This window comes from Apis dorsata, unplaced genomic scaffold, assembly GCF_000469605.1.
Source record: "Apis dorsata unplaced genomic scaffold, Apis dorsata 1.3 scaffold_295, whole genome shotgun sequence".
In the NCBI taxonomy this organism is placed as follows: domain Eukaryota; kingdom Metazoa; phylum Arthropoda; class Insecta; order Hymenoptera; family Apidae; genus Apis; species Apis dorsata.
The window spans coordinates 2,631,385-2,637,929 of NW_006263570.1; the positions used below are offsets into that span (position 1 = coordinate 2,631,385).

A 6,545-nucleotide genomic window follows, 5' to 3' on the forward strand; every position below is an offset into this window, starting at 1 on the left:
TGTAAACATTATTTCTCCAAATGCATTATTATATTATTATAATAATTATTATTTATCATTATATTATTATTTATTAATTAGAATTATAATTGTATTATTATATCTACTATTATCAATTTATTTTATTATAATTATTGTATTATTAAGAATATATAAATATACATAAATAATATATGTTAGAAATCATATAAATAAAATACAATAAATTATATTATAGATATATTAATTATTTTACGTATTATTAAACATTGACGATATTCAAAAAAATAATAACAGTATATAAGAGGATCTTACGTATCACTTCTCTATTTGGACTTACCTTGTATTTATCTTATTTGTGGAAAAAAAGAAATTATTGTTTCATTGAACTGTTCTATTGAGATAAGAAACGACAGGGGGTTTGGTATTTTTTTTCAAGATTCCTAGAAACAGGGAGATACGAGCAATTTGTTTATTTCATAAGTTTATCTTGTGGTTGGATTTTGATAAAATAGTATCAGCGACGATCAAAAAAAAAAGAAAAAATAATCCGATGAATCAAGATGTTTCGTCAAAAAATAGAAAAAAATATTATCTTCTGATTTGCCGATCGTATAAATACCCAATGTTACAACGAAGATGATCAGAAAACTGCAAGGTATGTAAAAGTGATCGAAAAAGGTAAGTCATTTTTCCACAAACGAATTCAATCTCTCTGATGACTTTTTTATGATATCCTTGCTACAATTTTTTATAGATATTTTACAATTTTTACATTTTCGAGATCATACATTAAAATGAGAACACTGTTTGTAATTCTGGCCATTTGCTTCGCGATGATTCCATTAATCATGGGTTGCAAACCACCTGGTTTACTAGTAAGTAATCTTTCAACAATAACAATTAAATTTTAAGAATATCGATTTTTTTAAATGGAATATAATTGTTGGTATAATTCGCATTTTGTTATTAATATTGAACTAGTGAGAAATGGATGCAAAATGGATTTACTTAAAATTCAAATGACATTTCCGTTCTTCAATCATTTTCGATATATCCAATGATGACTGGCTCCAATTAAATTTTCATAATTCTCAATGAATTTCAGTTTTGGATTAATACTTATACACCGTTTCTGTTAAATATAAATAAGATTATTATTCAAACATTGTTTCGTTCAAATTTCCTCTAATCGATTTATAATAATATTTTATTTGAGAACCAAAAAAAAAAAAAAAAATAACAATTCGAAGTAATCAATTATTTTAATTATTATATAAAGATAGAATAACGCAAAAAGAATATTTACTTCATATAATACACCGTGTAAAAGTATATAATGATAATAAGTACTCTTTTAATTGAAAATGTTTCATTCAGTTGAAAATGTTGACACAATATAATCATTATTGTATTAACTTTTATGCAAATACAAAATAATATCTATAAGATAAAAGAATTGCTACGTAGCCGGATAGAATTATATCCATGTAATAAATATTCATCGTTCAAACTTTTTCTTAAAATAATGTCCAATACCTATACACACAATTCCGACCAACGTGTGTATAACAACTTTTTAAACGTAATCCGATACGTTATTTAAATTGCAAACGATCGAGAGAGAAAGAGAGAGTAAAGAGAGGGTAAGAGAGAGAAGGTATAAATACATTTTCAATCCTGCTATATGGCGCGCAATTTAGTGATAGACTCGTCGTACATTTGTTTACAAAGCGACGAATCCCTGTGCGACGTCCGATAATTTTTCGAAATTTTTCGCGACACGTCGACCGGCCCTTTTCGTGCGCACGTGAATGGCTAATCATCGGGTGTAATTTGCCGTAGTGCTCCGACGACAAAGACTGCTGTGGACCGTTAGTATGCAACCCATGGGCTGGACGATGCACCAAGAAAATGAGTCCACCGGTACCACCGCCGGGCTGGGGAAATCAGCCAGAAGATTCAACCGCGTCACCTGTCCAGGCCCAATGAATCAGCGATGGATCGATATCAATGTTATCTCATAGCCCTAGAAATCTAGTTAGAGTGGTATTCGTTAAATTGAAATCTTAAAACTTTCCTTGTATATATATATATATATATATTTATATATGCACGTTCTGTTATAATGATATTATGTTTAACATAATATTTATCTGATCAAAAATTTGGAATCATTTCTGTTTTCAACATCGAATATTATTTATTAGTTTTCGATTGAAAATTATAGTTGATCATTATATTATATAGACTTCTTGTGAATATATGATTTATTTGTAGATAATGGAATTTTAATAGGATTCTTTCTTTCATTTTTTTTTTTTATTTTAAAAGCTCTCAAGTGATGATAAAGTGAGGAATTGATATGATACATTGGTTTATAGTTTGTAACTATATAGTAGTTTGAGTAAAGTGTTCTTTCAATATTTAATGATAATATCGACTTTTTAAGTTGTGTATATTTTTTCTTTTAAGCTAATCTTTTAACATATCTAGATGATTGTTAGGAAAGTATTATATTTAATAGGAATTACTACATTTTAAATTTCTATACATATATTTACATTATATTTTGATGATACATTCATGAAAATCAAGAATAATTTTTCTACTCTTTTTTCTTTTAAAATTTTAAATATAAATATTTTATTAAATTTCATTAAATAACAAACTTTTCCAAATTTTTGGCCTGTAACATATCCATAGGTAATTACAATAGAAAATAAATAGATGCAAAAAGTTTTCCTGTCTATAAATTTTCTTTCTATTCAATGAAAAAAATATGAAAATTTTAAATAGATTTAAGATATTAAGATAACAGATTAATAATTTATAATATGTTAAATAAATAATTGGTAAATAAGCAAATAAGAGTCACTGAGAGTGATGACATATTGAAATTTGTTATCCATTGATCGAATCGGACCGCATCCATTTATCAACAGTTGCCTGATCAATTTCGAAAGAGTATGCACACATAACGTTATGGTTAAATTTAAGTTTGTATGTTATCGTGTGAATTGAAATATACGCAATTTAGAGAGTCGCATTAGTAAATGATAAAGCGGAGGAAGGTTCACGGGCAACCACATTTTCCAATGAAACATAATATGAATTATTTATCGTTTGACAAATATTGTTTAATTTCTTTGCTTTATTGACAGAGTTCTTTTTACTAAATATAATCTTTATTTGCCGTAATTGATTTACAGGAAAACCTTTACACAAAAAGTGTTTTTAATTCGATAATAAACACATCGATTAAATGTAAATATTTTAGTGATTTATTTGATGCAGAGTTGGAAAACTTTAAAAGATCAGTGAAATAAAATAAAACATAATTTATATGTATAGTAAAGAAGTAAAGAAGATTTAAGGGATAAAAAAAAAAGATCCAAATTTAGAATTATATTCTTAAAATAATATATAAAATTATTTTCAATTTACCTAAAAATTTTAATTCAAGTCCTGAAAAAATCTTTCATTTATATTTCAAAAAAATTACTTTAAAATTACAATTGTTTATTGAATTTGTGCAACAGAATATAATGAAAAATACATTCAAGACAATTTCTAAGTTTTATAATTTTTTTTTGAGATATATTATATTACAGAAAGCTAGAAATTACTTAATCCTAACATCAATAATCTCATTTTCATTAGGAATAATGCTAAATTGCAATTTTAATAAAATATAGAATTTCAAAGCACATTAAAGTGAAAGAAAATGATTTGAACAAATATTTTAATTCTGCAAGAAATTTTAAATTTGCATTATATCTATTTTCTCGCTCTGAAAGGTATTGAATCTCTGTCCTGTGAAATATAATTATTAAATTTTTGAGGAATAATCGCAGAACCCGCTGAGCCATACGTAATAGAAGTAATGTTTCAATTTCACTGCACATTTTGTATTGCACAAGTATAACAGCAAAAACGAATGTAATGGTGAATTTTTATGAGCTATGCGCAATCGGATGGAATTCAACATGAAATATGAGAAAAGTTTGCAGTTATGTTCACAATGCTCTTGTTATATTTTTCTATTAGATTTCTCTATAAAAATATATATAATTAGCACAAAATGCTCATATACGTTCATATAAGGAGAATAAACATAAAAAATAATTTATGATTTGCTTATTAATTTAATTATAACTTTGTTCATTCTATTTCTCCATAGTTTGTTTATTAATTTAACTCTATTTCTTCGAATATACAGATCATTCTATAGTATAATCAGTAAGAGGATAATTCTATGTAAAAAGAAAAAAAAGTAAAAGAAAAGAAAAAGAATTAAATTTCTTTCATATGAAGCTTTTTTTGTTTTTGAATAAACTGAGTTTGGAAAATTTTCAAGTACAAATAAATTCTGATTAGATATTCAGAAATAGTAATGATATATATTTATTTTTATCATATTTATGACTACTAAGAATTACTCATAAACAAATGTATTGGAATTGTTTTAGAAATACATGAAAACTGTTCAAAAGTCAGTATCGTTATTTTATATTCTTATAAATCTTTAAATGAAATAAAAATCTATTGCTTCTATTTATATCATTAATTTTAAAATTTTATCTTAAAATAAAATAAATTTATTTTGTTTAAAAAAATGATCTATATTCACAATTGATTGGATTAAAATGATATATCTACTTATGTTTTAAACTTTAATCTTACGATAACAAGATATTTAAATAACTTTGTCAATAATGTGAAGATAAGAAAATATCGATAATTTATATCACGATATTTAATATTCTCTACGTTATAACAAAAATAAAAATAGTTTTTGCATTTTTTTAATCCTTGTAATACTATTATACATATAATAATAATTAGTTAATTTAATTGTTACTAATGAAAAATATAATTATTCAATTAATGATTTAACAATTCTGTATATTAATTGATATGTAAATATGCACAAATGAAGAATAAATATTTTTTTGCTTAGTCTTAATCTTTTTATTTTTAAATATATATCTATAATAAGAATAATATCATTTTAATAACAATTCACTTGTAAAAATTTATCTACATTTTATACATATTATTATAATCAAAAAAAGAGTCTTTGCATAAATTAAAATAATGTAAAAATAAATTTAAAACATATATATATATATTACTTGTTTTAGCGTTAAAACTCTTCTCTTTAACAATTCACATAGACGAAAGGTACACACGATGCGCGAAGCTTTTCAAAAATGATGAAAGGACACGGTACACTTATGGTCTGTACACTAAATACAAAACTTGGCAAGGTTGATTTAATTATGAGCGCCTATAATTAAAGACACGTTGTTGCTTTACGCATAGTGTAGTAACCACGAAATAATATATCGTATATAAATAATAAAAAAAAAATACACTAAATTTTTCTTTTTGCCAAGAAAGAGAAACTTACATATTCTTCCACAGGCATTGCCATGGAGAAGATCAAAGCTTTCAAATGACATAAGCTTCCTTCCAACTTGTCAAAACTCGTCAAAACTCCATCGCGACGATAAGTGAACGAAATTGAAATAATAATAATAAAAAAAAACGACGAAATACATAAAAAATTGTAAATTTCGATATCACAACGCACAGTCGTATCGTATGGTGATATTTTGGAAAACAGAGTTATCATAGAGAAAGAGAGGGAAAGAGAGAAATCCACGGCGGATCGTGGTACGTGGCGAAATTCAGTGACACTAAAGGGAAAAAGAAAAAAAGGAGAGAGAGAGAGAGTGAGATAGAGAGAAAGAGAGAGAGAGAGAAAGAGAGAGAGGAAAGGAAAAGAGAAATAATCGACGTTTTCACTTGGCTACCGTCTACGGATAAAAGGACAATATTACCGGATGATTCGGTTTTCTTTCCTGTTGTTTCCTATTAAGCGAATTAAAGAACAAGAGGGCTTTGTTGGCAGATCAATGGAATGTATAAAGCCTGCAATATGCAGTCGATGGAATATCGGTGCAGAAAGCAAAAAGTGCTCGACCATTTCATAGCGACGAATGGAAAAAGAATGTTCGCGGTGGCCGCCTCTTTTCAATTGTTATACAGTTTAGAGTATAATCGGAGTGAATTATAATTGCGATGAAAATAGTACATCAGGTTTTGACTTTCTCTCGAATGTATCGAGAGTTTTGATGCAGGAGTATTATATTTATTTCGTAGAGGAAAATAAACGGGCCCAAAAAACGATTTACAGATTTGCTATAATTCAACATATTGCCATCCTTTTTTCCCCTCTATCTCCTCTCCCCTTTCTCCCCTCGCCCTCTATTTACTTTATATTAAAACAAAAGATGAGAGATACGTATAGCAGCAGAATGTTTGAGGTCTAGTACAAGGATCAAAGGTGAGGTTTCATTGCTTACGCTCACACAGTTTATCGTGAAATTGGAAAATGAAATTTGCAAGCAACAAAGACATCAGATTTCTCTACTTTATCGACTTCCGTGTTATTTTTATTCATGCCGCGTTAGGAATTTATATATTCTCTAAACGTTATCCATTCGATTTTTTTCCTTCTCGTTTTTTCTTTTCTTTTCTTTTTTTTTTTTTTTTTT

The 6,545-nt window shown here is 26.6% G+C and overlaps 1 long non-coding RNA gene across 2 annotated transcripts; it reads left to right on the top strand.

Annotated features, from left to right (window-relative positions):
* Nucleotides 1-572: 572 nt before the first annotated feature.
* Nucleotides 573-2,416, top strand: LOC116185845. 2 transcript variants are annotated; one of them, XR_004150746.1, is made up of 3 exons: nucleotides 573-660; nucleotides 737-857; nucleotides 1,825-2,416. It is a non-coding gene; the product is annotated as an uncharacterized LOC116185845 (long non-coding RNA). The 2 variants fall into 2 exon arrangements; XR_004150747.1 differs by lacking the exon at nucleotides 573-660 and having other exon boundaries at nucleotides 731-857.
* Nucleotides 2,417-6,545: the final 4,129 nt, after the last annotated feature.